Here is a 15,946-nt window from a genome sequence, read left to right as displayed (position 1 = left end):
TTAATTAAAATGAACTTCCTAGTCCGTCCAATGTCTCAGCAAGACTACAGCTGAGCCATACAGATAAAGTCCCAGGTCTTTCCCTGATCTGTGCTGAGTTAGCTGGTTCCAGCAGCGTAGAGGTGTTACGATTAGCCAAAGCATCCCTCTGTTATGGAGAGAAAACTCAGCAAGGGTTCCAGTTCCTGACTGCTTTCGAGTGACCCCTTCTGGAAATCCATACATCGAGACATTGGTTAAGGAGACAATCAGGTTTGGCTGTGGCGCCCTCTCCCACAGCCAAATAGCCCACTAGCATTTTTTCCAAGGCTCACAAATAAATGATTGCCAGTTGGATGTTGCGCTGCAGGGCGATGGCAATTATGCAACTGTAATCCTGCAAGGGATCAACCTCTTTTAAAGAAGAAAAGGAGAAAATTGGTGAAAATTTTGTTCAAATGAAATTGTTTTAATTTTGTTTCAATGAATTCTCCTCACATTCAATAGTTTTTTGTTACTGCTTGTTGTTTAGTAATTTCCTACATATTAGTGGGACACAGGTTGTACATGGGGCAAGGATATTGAAGGATGTGGTGTGATATCGAAAGAGGATCAGATGATGTAGAGTTGGATGATTTTTTTGTTAAGTACACATTTGAAGAGGATTCAGAAATACTAAAATTAAAATTCTCTTTTGGGAAATAATCATAACTGGTTAATATAACTAATTCAAACATAATGACTGCTTTTCACTAATCTTATAAGTATTTGCATTCACAACTAGAATCACTCTGAAGGCTGGTTACAAAGCACTGAAATCATTTAAAAATTCATGAGCAACATATGAATATGTGATTACAGGATGGGATATTGTGTAGCATAGTGAACCTAGTCTGTGTGAACAATTAAGGAAACCTTGTAGTGGTGTAAAAATCGTTATTCTGAAAGCTCAGATGCTGATTACGATAAGGTCTTAGTGTATTGTGCCATAACTGGTTCAAATCCATCCCCTGCAGGCATCAGACATTAAGATTTTTATGTTTCTCACATATGTCATAATCCAGCAGATGTGACTAACACTATATATATGTTATGTGATAGTCCTTACACATGCCACTCAATGTTAATTGAATAAATGTCAATCCTAAGGAGGACAATTATGAATGCCACCATTAGCTATATTCTCAAGCAGCGATGAAGCAATTCACCTTCATTCTTTAGTTCAATACTTGAGGTTGCCTTTCTGTCACATATATACCTGGTTTTTTGGAGACAATTAAAACATTTTCGAGGGAGGAAAGGGTGAAAATTGGTGAGAACTCTGCTGTAATGAATTTTGTTCTAATTTTGTTTTAATGAATTCTCCACACATTTAATGATTGCAAAGGTGTTCAGTCCTCCCACAATATGTAACAGCACTTTGTGTGACTGTGACCACGGTGTATTATCCTTCCTTGTCCTTGCAGCAGTTTTCAACAAAATTGATCATATTCTCATCCTCAACTGCTTCTCATCCTTTGTCCCCCTCAGTGGGACATCCCATTTTTGCTTCCAATATTACTTATCCAAACATAACCAGACGTTTCTAGCAATGGCATTTCTTCTTACCCCAGCACCAACACACCTGGACTTCTCCAGAGAAATATCCCTCCTCAGTTTCTGTCTCAGTGCCTGCCAATGAAACCTTCAACTTTATCACTGCTGGGTATAATGTTTCATTGCTGGCCTTGCATGTTCAATGTTCCATTGTTGTTGACTCATTCAAAATTCCAACGATATTGGATTGTACTACATCAGAAAAAACTCCAATCATCCTTTCTTTGCTACATCAGCTCCTGCCTCCTAACACCTCAGAGTTTACATGTGCATCAAGTCCAAAGCCCCTCTATGATTTTCCGTTCTCAAACCTCTTCAAGCCCTGACCGCTTACCTGCCCTGTGAAGCTGTCCATTACTCTCATCTTGGACTTTTGTGCATCCCCCACTCCTTTTGCCATACTATTTGATGGGTCTGGTTCTACTCCTCCTTGGAGAAGCAAAATGCTTACCTCTCTTATCTTTTTGATTAAGGTTTCAGTCATCTTTCCTCATTTCCCTTCTTTGTTTTTTCTTAGATGTCCAGCTGTAAAATGCTTTAATTGGGACATTAAAAATATCTGATGTATACAAATTGATCGACTTTGGTGGGACCAGAAGATCCCACCGGTGGGAAGGGCCAGAAAATCTGCAGATTGCTATGGTGGTCAATGCCAGGAATCAAGTCCCAAGGCGCTGGATGAAAAGGTGCAAGAATGAATGGTCAAGATCAGTTAATACATTTGAAAATACCATGGCCAGAATTCTCTGATGCTGAATGCCCACCACTGCTGTCAGCGAGAACAGAGAATTTGATGTCCAACCAAATCTCCATTTACTGCAGTGAGACCATAGAATCTCTGCTGTAGGTGAGGTCAAAAAATTCCAGTCCATATTCTGTCAAACCCACCAGTAATATCATCCACCAAAAAGCTCTGTCAATAAGGACTCATATTTGATATTCGGATTGGCGGATGGTGACTAGTGGAGTGCCCCAGGGGTCGGTGCTGGGGCCTCAGCTTTTTACCATTTATATAGATGATCTGGAGGAGGGAACCGAGTGTAGGGTGTCGAAATTTGCTGATGACACCAAGATTGGGGGAACGGCAAATTGTGTGGAGGGTGTGGAGAGTCTGCAGAAGGATCTAGATAGGCTGGGCGAATGGGCCAGGAACTGGCAAATGGAATTTAATGTTGGCAAGTGTGAGGTGGTCCACTTTGGTAGGAAGAATGGTAGGAAGGACTATTACTTACGGGGCGAAAAACTGCAGCAGGCGACAGTGCAGAGGGACCTCGGGGTCCTTGTGCATGAGTCGCAAAAACCCAGCTTGCAGGTGCAGCAGGTGGTCAGGAAGGCGAATGGGATGCTGGCCTTCATAGCGAGGGGGATTGAATATAAAAGTAGGGAGGTCTTGCTGCAGCTGTATAGGGCATTGGTGAGGCCGCAGCTGGAGTACTGTGTGCAGTTTTGGGCGCCGCACCTGCGCAAAGATATTTTGGCCTTGGAGGGAGTGCAGAGGAGGTTTACTAGGCTGATACCGGAGTTGAGGGGGTTGAGCTATGAGGAGAGGCTGAATAAACTGGGCTTGTACTCGTTAGAGTTTAGAAGAATGAGGGGAGATCTCATTGAGACGTATAAGATGATGAATGGGATGGATAGGATAGAGGTGGAGAGACTCTTCCCGCTCAAAAAAGACAGTAGGACTAGGGGGCACAGCTTCAAGATAAAAGGGGGGCGGTTTAGAACGGAGTTGAGGAGGAACTTCTTCACTCAAAGGGTGGTGAATCTCTGGAATTCTCTGCCCGTTGAAGTGGTGGTGGCTGCCTCGCTAAATATTTTTAAGACGCGGGTTGATGGGTTTTTGATAAGAGAGGGGATTAAGGGTTATGGGGAGAAAGCGGGAAAGTGGAACTGAGCAGCGACAGATCAGCCATGATCTTATTGAATGGCGGGGTAGGCTTGAAGGGCTAGACGGCCTACTCCTGCTCCTATTTCTTATGTTCTTATGTTCACTGATATTCATGTGCTCACTCAAGTAGCACAGCAGTAAGTCTTACACACGCATTTCTCAACATGAACATACTGCCTGCTAGAGGGAAAGGTGGGGCAACCAAGCCAGTGCTCCTTCAATAATGTGTTAAGTAAATTAAATAACTTCAGCAGCAAGATTTTGTGAGTTTAGAATTAAAGAAGGTAATTTATTCTCCCATCCTTACCTCAAATTTATGCGTGATAACACATACACTTGTCTTACACACCCTCTCACATGCACAAAGATGAGATACAGATAAAGATATTGTACTTCAACAGCTTATACTATCTTTGTCCCATGAGCCAGACCTCTAGTTCCCAGGATAGCTTTGACATTTTGATATTGAAACAGGAGCCTTGTAAAGCTAACATTTCTCAGCAAGCTGTGAGGTTTCTTGTAGTTGAAATTTAGGAGATTGGTGAAATTGAAGTTGGAACAGATTGGGGGAGGTTCCTTCTCTCTTTTGGGATCTCCTGCTTTCAAGGTATTGCTGTTTGTTGCCAATTCATTCTCTGGCTTTCTACATTGAACTGGAAACAGAAAACAGACTCCATAGTCCTTTTGTGTTGGTCTATCCTTAAGCAAAGAGGCATGTGAATTCCCTGGATGGCCGTGAATATCCATATTTAATTAAGCATTCATCTGAGACAAGGTACAGTTTATAACTCAAATGTCAAAGATCCCATGATCTGCAGTAGCCATTTTAATTGTCTGTTTGTGTCCAATTTTGAAAAGTATCGATTGAGAGTTCAGAATGTTCTGGGGCATGACAGTAATATGCAAAGCATATGGACCTTGGGTTTATGAAACAGAAGCACTGAGTATGAGCACAAAAATAAGAAATTATGCTGAACCTTTATAAAGCTCTGATGAAGTCACCACCAGAGTATTGTATCCAGTACTAGTCATCACCATTTAGGAAGGTTGTGAAGATTTGTGACAGGGTGCAGAGAATATATAGCATATACCATAATAGTTCCTGGGTGGGGGATTTTAGCTACTAAATAAGGGCCAGAATTCTCTGGCCATTCACATCGGCGGGATGCTCCAGTCCTGCTTGCTGCGCACCCCAGCCCATGGGTTTCCCACCAGTGTAGTGTGACATCAATTTGAATTCCCATTGACAGCGGCGGGACCATAGAGTGCTATTGCTAGCAAACAACGCTTCACCTCCCACTGGCGGGAAACACATAGCTGGAAGGCCGGATAATCTCACCCAAGATTGCAGAAACTGGGTTGTTCTCCTTGGAACAAAAGAGGTTGAGAGGAGATGCAGTAGAAGAATAAATGATTATGCAGGTTTAAACAAAAACAGATGAGGAAAAGCTATTCAAGTTAACTGATGATACAAGGACCCAGGAGGTTTTAGGCAAGAGATGCATTGGGGTGGGAGGTTGACTTTTTTTAATGCAATAAATAGTAATGACTTGGAAGTCATGGCATTTGTGGATGGTAGAAGCATAGATGATCATTGATCATGGATGGGTGGCATGATGGCACAGTGATCAGCACTGCTGCCTCAAAGCACTAGGGACCCAGGTTCGATTCCTGGCTTGGGTCACTGTCTGTGTGGAGTTTGCATGTTTTCCCCGTGTCTGTGTGGGTTTCCTTTGGGTGCTCCGGTTTCCTCCCACAATCCAAAGATGTGCAGGTTAGGTACATTGGCCAAGACGAATTGCCCCTTAGTGTCCCGGGATGCGTAGGTTAGAGGGACTGGTGGGTTAAATATGTGGGGTTACAGAATAGGGCCTAGCTGGGATTGTTGTCAGTGTTGTCAATACTCAATGGGCCAGATGGCCTCCTTCGGCACTGTAGGGTTTCAGTGGGTTTCTGTATCTACATAGGAGCATGTTGTGTCTATTAGAGAATGTTGTGACACAAAAAAAGGCTAGTACGGGGTATTATGTATTCATGGATATATGGCGTTCAGGAAAGATAAGAAAGAAAGGAGATATGTAGGAGGTGACTAAGAAACAAATTACAGATAAGGGATGTTCTATAAGGGTCAAGGACAGAATCTATTTAGCTAAAGCTAAGAACCTTAGCTGCATACTGTAGGCCACTAAATAATGGGAAAGATACAAAATTGGCTTGAAGACAGAAGCCAGAGGGTGGCTGTAAGGGTTGTTTTCCAAACTGGAGTCCTGTGACCAATGATGTGCCTCCGGGATTGGTACTGGGTCCATTGTTATTTGTCATTTATATTAATGATTTGGATAAGAATTTAGTAAGCATGGTTAGTAAGTTTGCAGATGACACCAGGATTGGTGGCAGAATGGACAGTGAAGAAGGTTATCTAGGGATCTTGATCAATTGGCCCAGTGGGCTGATGAATGGCAGATCGAGTTTAATTTAGATAAATGCAAGGCGATGCATTTGATCGATCAAACCAGAGCAGGATTTACCCAGTTAATGGTAGATGGTGGGAGAATTATAGAACAAAGGGGTACAGGTTCATAGCTCCTTGAAAGTGGAGTCACAAGTGGATAGAATGGTGAAGAAGGCATTCGGCATGTTTGGTTTCATTGGTCAGAACATTGAATACAGGAGCTGGGACATCGTTGAAGTTTGTACAAGACATTGGTAAAGCCACACTTGGAATACTGTGTACAGTTCTGGTCACTATATTATAGGAAGGATATTATTAAACTAGAAAGAGTTTAGAAAAGATTTACTCGGTTGCTACCGGAACTTGGTGGTTTCAGTTAAAAGGAGAGACTGGAAAGACTGGGGCTTTTTTCTCTGGAGCGTAGGAGGTTTAGGGGTAATCTTATAGAGGTCTATAAAATATTGAGGGGCATAGATCAGCTAGATAATCAATATATTTACCCAAACGTCAGGGAATCTAAAACTAGAAGGCATAGGTTTAAGGTGAGGGGGAAGAGATACAAAAGGGTCCAGAGGAACAATTTTTTCAGAGGATAGTGAGTGTCTGGAACAAGTTGCCAGAGGTAGTAGGAGAGGCAGGTACAATTTTGTCTTTTAAAAAGTGTTTAGACAGTTACATGGGTAAGATGGGTATAGAGGGATATGGGCCAAATGCAGGCAATTGGGATTAGCTTAGAGGTTAAAAAGGGGCAGCATGGATAAGTTGGGCTGAAGGGCCTGTTTCCATGCTGTAAACCACTAAGACTCTATATAGAGGATCAAATTTATAAGGAAATTAGAGAGGCGCAAGAACTATGAAGTACTTTGAATGGGGAACATTAATTACCCTGATATAGACTGGGGCAGTAACAGTGCAAAGGCAGGGAGGGGGAAGAGTTTATGAAATATGTTCAAGGAAAAAGTTGCTCACAGGTCATTGTAAAAGAGGAGATAATTAAGATACTGGATTTATAAAGAGGAGTTATTAGATAGTTGGTGGATAAGTCACCAGGACCAGATGAGATTCCTCCAAAGTTACTGAAGGAAGGAAGGGTGGAAATTGCAGAGGCATGAACCATAATCCTCTAATCCTCCTTAGATACAGGGCTGGTACCAAAGGAATGTAGAATTGCGAACATTACCCCCTTATTCAAAAAAAAGGTGCAAGGAAAACCTCAGCAACTATAAGCCAATCAATCTCACCTCACCTTTTCTAAAAGGGAAAGCTTTTAGAAATGATAATTCAAGACAGAATTAATGATCATCTGGACAAATGTGAATTAATGAAGGAAAGCGAGCATGGATTTGTTAAGGTCAAATTGTGTTCAACTAACGTGACAGGGTTATTTGTTGCGTTAACCGATAAGGTTGAAAAGGACCAGTTGATGTGGTATGAATGGATGTTCGCAAGATTCCTTATAAAGTATCACACAACAGGCTCGTCAGCAAAGTTAGAGCTCCCGAAATAAAAGGGACAGTAACAGCATGGATACAAACATGGCTAAGTGACAGGAAATAGAGAGTAGTGGTGAACTGGAGGCTGGTGAACTGTGGGTTTCCCTAGGAGTTGGTGTTAGGACATCTGCTTTTGACCTAGACTTGGATGTACAAGGCACGATTTCAAAAATTCTAGATGTCACAAAATATGTAAGTATTGTGAAATGTGAGGAGGTTAGTGATAAACTTCAAGAGGCTGGTGAAATAGACAGACACATGGCAGACACAATTTAATGCAGAGAATTGGGAAGTGATTCATTTTTATGTAGAAAGAACAAAGAGAAACAATATAAAATAAGGTGAAGAGAGGATGGGCCTGAACATATATGTGCACTAATCATTGAAGGTGGCAGCACAGGTTGTGAGTGCAGTTAATTGTGATCCTGGGCTTTATAAATAGGATACAAAGGCAAGGAAGTTATGATAAATCTAAATATAATGCAGGTTCAGCCTCAACTAGAGTAATGTGTCCATTCCTGGACACCACAATTCAGTAAGGACCTGAAAGCATTAGAGAGAGTGCAGTAAAGATTCATGAACATGGTTCCAGGTACGAGGAGCTTCAGTTTCATGGATAAATTGGAGAAACTGGTGCTGTTCTTTTTGGAGAAAAGAAAACTGAGTGGAGGTTTGCTAAATGTCCACAAAATTATGAGCGGTCTGGACAGAGTGTATGGGCATTAACTTCCTGTAGGTGAAAGGATTGAGGATTGGATAATTACCTGCAGAGAAATAAACTGCAAAACTATCGAGCAGGTGCAGGTTTGAGGAACTGGATGAGTACACTTAGCAGCGAGCCACGATGGAGATGAGCTGCAATCTGTCCTGCTTGACATCTCAAACGGGAAAATCCGGCACCAGATAGAAACATAGAAACTAGATGCAGGAATAGAACATTTGGCTTTTTGAGCCTGCTCTGCCATTCATTATGATCATGACTGATCATCGAATTCAATAGCCTGATCCCCCCACCAACCCCCTCCCCCCCGCCCCTCCACATATCCCTTGACCCCTTTAGCCCCAAGAGCTATATCTAATTTCTTCTTGAAATCAGACAATATTTCAGCCTCAACTACTTTCTGTGGCAGTGAATTTCACACATTAACCCTAACACAGATCAGAATTTAAACTGTAAAATATGTACAAAAAACAATGTTCATATCAGTTGGCTCGCTGGAGAGAACAATGGGACTTAACATGCAGGAAATTAAAGATGCAAAGTATTGAAAGAGTGTCAAGAAATGGGCAAGAGAGACACAGAAATATGAAAGAAGTAAAGATCAAATGAGAATGACAATAAGGGATTGCTAGGAAATTCAATGTGATTGGTATTTAGTTGATCAGAAATCAGAAAAAAAATTCCAATATAAACTCAGGTCAGGAAATTTTCACCTGAACTAAGTTCAAGTATTTCAGGGAGGTTCACGGAGTTTAATGGGAGAAAAGGCAAGATAAAATCAAATTCCCCAGTGTCATGCAATAGGCTGAAACAAAGAAAGCAAATGGAAAATGGTTTGTTTTTAAATATGCAGCTAATAAATATGAATGAGACAATTCAAAATTCCATTTCACTGATGCAATGACTCTTGGACACATTTTGTCATTGTTTATTAATTTAAGATTTTAAGTGGAACTCTTCTGCCTGATGTTTCAAAGTGTTGAGTCACTCTTTAAAAAATGTTTAAATACTTTATGTGCAAAAGACAAAACTACTGATAATAGAGCATACAGTAAAAAGAGGCAGTTTTGATGAGAACTAATAGATGACTACATTTTTCTATTTACCATATTGTGGATTTTGACATAAAATGGAAGTAAATGAACACCCTGAACAGGAGGGACAGACGAGACTCTGTATTGTTGATATTTTCCTGACGTGACGAGGACAGATGATAATATGCAAACTATTTTTACAAGTATTTTATGCCCCTGAACGTTTAGATTTCCTCTCTTCTGTAAATGAGTGTTGAGAATATGAACCAAAATGATAATATCATCAACATGAGCATTGATGCACTTACAACCTCATCTAGCGGCCAGATTTGTATCAGAATTGCAGCAGCAATGAAAATCAACGATGGCATTTTGCCAGCAGGGCTATAGCTGTGCTATGGTAATAGGAAAATTGCTTGTTCAGAGACACTAGTGTCTGTATAATAATTCCCTATCAGCATGAAAACATGACCTAAATGGTCTCTCTCTATGAGTTGAAGGTCAGCATGTCACATCATTTGCAGCTTCTAACAACAGCCAGAATACACTAATTATAAAATGTTTGCCACAGTGCAGTTCCTGACAGCCAAAGTCTTTTTGATCGAAATGTGTGCAACTTCTAAAGGTATGGTGAAAATTATGAGGAAGCAGGGAATAATAATATAGTCTTTATGGCTCTCTGGAAGAACGTGCTCAGAAAACTGGATGACCTGTTGGAAATAATTTACACATACCTCTGGGTTCTCCTTTAACACATGGTTAGGAATGGAAAGCTAAACTTTTTTTTTCGCTTGTTGTACTTTTGAGGTATCACAACTATCAGGTCCATCAGGAGAAAAGTGATCACATTTAAATATAAAGGGATATAGCAGATGTCAATGTGAGTGGCAGAAGAATCTGCTAAATAATGAGACCTTTCAACCAATAGAATTACTACTACTATAAAATAACTTGCAGATTGAGCATCAGTATTTCAATATTTATTGAATTTGCATAATATTATACCGATTCTATTGGAATAATAGATTTAATAATTTTAACATTGTAAAAAGATAAAGTTAAAAACCCAAAGATGTGCAGGTTAGATGGATTGGCCATGCTAAATTGCCCCTTAGCGTTGGGGGACTAGCTAGGGTAAATGAAAGGGGTTGTGGGGAAAGGCCCTGGATAGGATTGTGGTCAGCGTAGATTTGATGGACCAAATGGCCTCCTTTTGCACTGTAGGATTCTATTAACAAAGAACAACACAGCACGGGAAACAGGCCCTTCGGCCTAACGAGCCCGCGCCGCCATTTCATAAAGCATCTTCCTACACCTACCCTGCCCCATATTCTATGATTCTTTGTAATAACAATGTGCATTTTATCAATCTAATCATTTCAAATAAAATTAAACATCCAAAAATAACTCTTTATCTCTTATTTGCTTCCCAATTTCCCAAACGATTTACAATTATCCCAGTCCCTTTCTACTGGTGTGGATCACATTGTGCCCAGAAAGGGCACAAGGGCAATTAGCATATCTAAAGTGGCAATTAAATATGCTTGTCCACTTGATACCAGGTTCTCCCAGCTCCTGGGATCTTCCAACCCTCAGGTACAGCATTGGCCCAATGAGAATTACTACCGGCCTCCACTGCAGGCCATACTGGGTGGGGGGGAAAAAACGGAGGGGCGGGTGGCTCAGAGATCATTGAGGCCCCCCTGTGGTTTATTCAAAGGAATTGATTAAATTTCCTCTTTTGCAGATAACTAATTTCCTTTGAAGAAACTATAGCTCTCAATCAGGCTTGTTAGGAAGGCTCAGAAACTTCCAATACAGTGATGTAAATAGAATGAGGCTGAGTGCACAGCTGTGGAGAAGCGACCCCCCAAAGCCCCGCACCTCCCCCCCCCCCCCCCCAACCCCATACTGAAATTGACATCTCCTCTCTGCCAGAGAACTTCAATGTGATCTGCTCACACCTGCAGCTTCTGACAGGGAGAAAGGCAGCGCTGCAGTGATTTAAAAGCCTGCTAGGTGACCAGCAGCACTCAGATTATGATGACCTGAAATTTTCACAGCTGACAGGCAGGAATGAAGATGTTGATCATCAGGCTAGGGGTGATCTTCAGATCTGCCAGGGCTAGAAGGGGCAGTCCAGCAATGAGACCACATCCCAAGAGAGAATGGTGAGCCCACCCAAACCCCAGGACCTTAACAGGCCCCTCCCCCTGCAGCCTGGCAGTGGCAAAGGGCACATGACCACTGGACTACATCTTTGACTACCCTCAGGGCCCAACGTGCCAGGTGAAGGTGTCAGTACCAGAGCAACAGGGGGCAGTGCACCATTGGCACTGCCAAAGCACGTGGCCTGAAGAGCTGGGGTTCTGAAAGGGGAGGGAGGAGGTCCTGAGTGGGGTGCTGAGAGGAGAAGGGGTTGAGTGTGGTCTGAGGTATTGTGGAGGGGATTCTGCTGGGAGGTCATGTTGTGTCATCCACAAGCCTGTGTGGTATGGGGGGGTGTGCCCCATTATTCGTGTGATGGGGTGGAATGCCCCTCTTTGCTGAGGGGTTAGTGATGCTCCTCTGGTCAAGGAGAGGGGTTTCTATTTTCATTTTTGAGAGGGAGGGAGCCTGACTCCAAGCATGGAGATTGGGGTACCCTTTAATAATTGTGCCCCAATCTCTGAGAAGCTGGGCTGGCCGGTGGGTTGCTTTGGATGCACACATTTACATCCATCTGATGGGAGAAACATTCCCACAAACACTCTGGTTTTCTCATTGATGTGGGCACTTAGTCCCGATTTTGGAGAATCACAGCCCATATTTACTGCAAGTAATTCTTTTGCTTCAGTTATTTAATATATTCTGGTATAACAAAAGGATGTGACTGAAAGTTATATTGATCCTGGTTACTGTTGGAGAAATTGAACTTGCAACTGGGAGCAAATGAGATGACTGCTTCAGCAATCAAGCTCAGCAAGTGGTGACTAACTCTGCTTTTAAGATTGTGCACAGATTAGAGTTTGAGGTTGCAGTAAAAGGGTCTAGTACATGCAGGGTTAATGTGGGACTGACTACAGTATTACCCACACAGTGATGTAAGAAGGCACGTGACTCAAACTTAGGACCAACTGACCCATGTTCAGTTGCCGTTCACATGGAACCTTTCTCTATTTTGGCCTTCAAAGTGGCCAGAAATGTGTTAAGATCTGGAGATGGAGATATCTCTTTGACTGTATCCTTTATTGTGCATATGTGTATAACTACAAGTAGTTCACCAGCTCTGACGAAGGGTCATCTAGATTTGAAATGTTGGCTCTATTTTCTCCTCACAGATGCTGTCAGATCTGCTGAGATTTTCCAGCATTTTCTGTTTTTGTTTCAGATTCCAGCATCCACAGTATTTTGCTTTTATGTGTTTAACTCACTGCCGCTTCTCTTCCAGGAATGCCTTCCCTGAAAAAGTACTGCTCTTTTCTCTGACAAGCTGTGATGAAGGGACATTTAGACTCGAAATGTTGGCTGTATTCTCTCCCCACAGATGCTATCAGACCTGCTGCAATGTTCCAGCATTTTCTGTCTTAGTTCATAATGATTTGCTGTTAACATACAAAGGACTATGAAGACTTATTTAACAGATACATTCGGTAATCAACACCATCACAACACATGTAAAAACACAATATTGAAGTAGGTCCAACAGACAAGAAGCGTGTACAAATCTTTACTATTAACTGCATTGAAAGGATAGCGGAAGCAACTTTTTGGGACTTGGCATCAATATTAACACTTCTTGTGATCACATTGATGAGTATAAATGATCAACAATCCAAGCCCTAGTGATGTCTTAGTACTCTCTGGGGAATGATGACTCTGACATGTCATCTCAATCGTAAAGGTACCAACAGAATATAGTGAAAACAAAAGAAATTAGAAAAGTAGAAAGAACATTCCAGAAGACACCAAACCTGATTGCATTTCAAGTGTGACTAAGAATTGTATTTTTTTAGTAATAAGTAAGAATTGTAATTATCTAAACAGCATTCCAATAGGATGTTTTGTTTTGTTTGTTAATAGTTTAGTTAATCTGTTCACTGTCATTAAGAAAAGTAAAGTATTACTTGTTGATTTTGCTGAGGGAGTCTCACGTAGTTATTTTGATCTGACCACTAAAAGCTGCTGAAGGACAGATAATCCCCTTTGACCCAAAAGATCAGGACAGATAATCCCCCTTCTCACAAACTTTTTAACAGATTATAAAGGGAGGCACTTCTCTTTGAGTGGTTGAGTGTTAATTCTCAGAGAGATCAACCTTCCCTTTGTAACAATAGGAAGAGGAATAGGCCATTCAATCTCTTGGGTTTGCTCCACAAACTGGGGCACGTTACTGAACATACAGGTCTGAGATTTGCTACTTCTAAGTGTAGCATTATAGTACACACCAGGCAAGTATAGAAAACAAGATACGTCCTATACTCCTTTCATTCATTTCTGCCAGAAATATTTAATTTAATCTCGTCCTGTAATCTGGAATCTTCTTTTGTTTTTCAACATTTATGTGAAATTCCCTTCCTGAATGATTGGCCATGCTATATTCTTCCCCAGTGTACCCGAACGGGCGCCTGAGTGTGGCGGCTAGGGGATTTTCACAGTAACTTCATTGCAGCATTAATATAAGATGACTTATGACACTAATAAATAAACTTAAATTGATTAATTCCCCCTCAAATGTCTCTGAATCTTCTCCTTTACATTCCTCTCTGAAACACATTTCTTTGACTTTTGCACTGCAATTTCAAAATGTGTAATAATAGGAGACTTGTCATATATGAAATTCCCATGAATATGGTCTGACAAAGCATACTCTAATAGGAAATTTTAAATTATGGAGAGTAGCAAGACCTTTAATCTTATTGCAACGGAGAATTATATCTTGTTTGTGGCCTTTTTTAACAAAAATATCTGTCACAAACAGGACCATTATTATTTTAGTTGGCATTTCTCCATAAGACTGATCGAAAGTTTTTTTTTATTCTGATAGAAAAAAGAGACACACAATGCAATATAATTATATTGCTACAGACTCTTGGACTGCTTTCACATTATGTCATTTTGAAAACAAAGATTGTCTCTTCTTTCCCAAACAAACCCTACATTGCCTCTTTAAGGATATTCCAGCTTTCCTACACACCAGGGTTTTCAATGCCCTTTTTGTATTCATCAAACCATCTTCAATTACTTCAATTTGAAACCTTTAATTGAATTCAATTAAAAATGACATAATATGCATCCATAGAACCAGTTAGCCTGGGATTCCATTAAATTTAGTATATCTCTTTGTAAAAGTAACTGCTGTGCTTTAAACATCGACTGAATCAAAACCAAATGCACCCCTTGCCTGACCATTAACCTCTTTATTCTTTTACTTCCTCTGGCTACAGTCAACAGAGAGTCAATCCGTAGGCCTCTTTTAGGGAAAACAAGAGAGTCAATCGGTAGGCAAAGCTCTCTCTACATCTCACAATGCTTTCGCTATTCATCTTCAATTAGGCTAGAACAGGAGTAGACTAAAAGGTCAGCACCTATGGAGGAGCAGCAGGTGAACATTAACTATCTGGACCTAAGAGCCTTTACCTTTCAACTTAAATGTCAGGGTTTAAACCATTCAGCAAAATGAAGTTTGTGCTTTCTTTCTGAAAGAATGCTTTGGATAATTCAGCTATTGCTGTTCAACTGACTACAAAATCACTGGATTTACCATTGTAAACGAGAGACATGAAGCTTTTGTGAGCTTTTGGATTTCTATCTAGATGGTCCTGTTAACAAAGTCGGCTTAAAAATTCATATTACGTCAACAGTGCCATTTGTACAGATGTTTTCTGTTTGACTCTACACTTTATATGGCTGTATAATCAAGGTTTCTAATTTCCAAGTTTTGTTAGTTCTGAATTCAAAAACTCAGGTAAATTCAGATAAATGTAGGTCAAAAGAAATGTTTGTAATGAGAAAACTTTAATTATTAAAAACAAATTGAAAAGGAACACAAATGACTTTGAATAACAAACATAACTGTCTTCACAGAGTATGATGATTAAATCTACAATGTAAGACAGGCAATTGATGGTGAATACTAAATCAGTACTGAAGAATGAATTGAGAAAGTTTGATGCATCAGAAGTACACTGTACAAACCATATTTCTTCCGAGACTCATCTCCAAACTTCATGGCCTGGGGCCCAGCTCCTCCCCCTGCAACTGGATCTGAGACTTCCTAACCCATAGATCACAGTCAGTAAGGACAGGCAACAACACCTCCTCCATGATCATCCCCAACACTGGTGCCTCTCAAAGCTGTGGCCTCAGCATTTATTAAATTCTTTATATACCTTCAACAGTATGGCCAAATTCCCCTCCAACTTGATTTTCAAGTTTGCTGATGACATCACCATTATAGGTCGGATCTCAAATAATGACGAGACACAGTACAGGAAAGAGATAGAGAATCTGGTGAAATGGTGCGATGACAATAATCTCTCTCTCAATGTCAACAAACAAAGGAGATAGTCATCAATACTATATTCTGCACTCTCCTTTCCTTCTCTATGTATGGTATGTCTTGACTCAATAGCGCGCAAGAAACAATGCTTTTCACTGTATGCTAATACATGTGACAATAATAAATAAATGAAAATCAAAATCCATATTTGTGGGATTAATTTTCAAAATCATCTTTGGGGATGGGTAGTTGTCAGATTAATTGGGGTTGGAAAATTAATCAAAACATTAAATTAAAATTTT

This window comes from Carcharhinus amblyrhynchos, chromosome 10 (assembly GCF_965287045.1).
Source record: "Carcharhinus amblyrhynchos chromosome 10, sCarAmb.v2.hapA, whole genome shotgun sequence".
Lineage (NCBI taxonomy): Eukaryota > Metazoa > Chordata > Chondrichthyes > Carcharhiniformes > Carcharhinidae > Carcharhinus > Carcharhinus amblyrhynchos.
Note: the sequence above shows the minus strand (reverse complement) of the source record.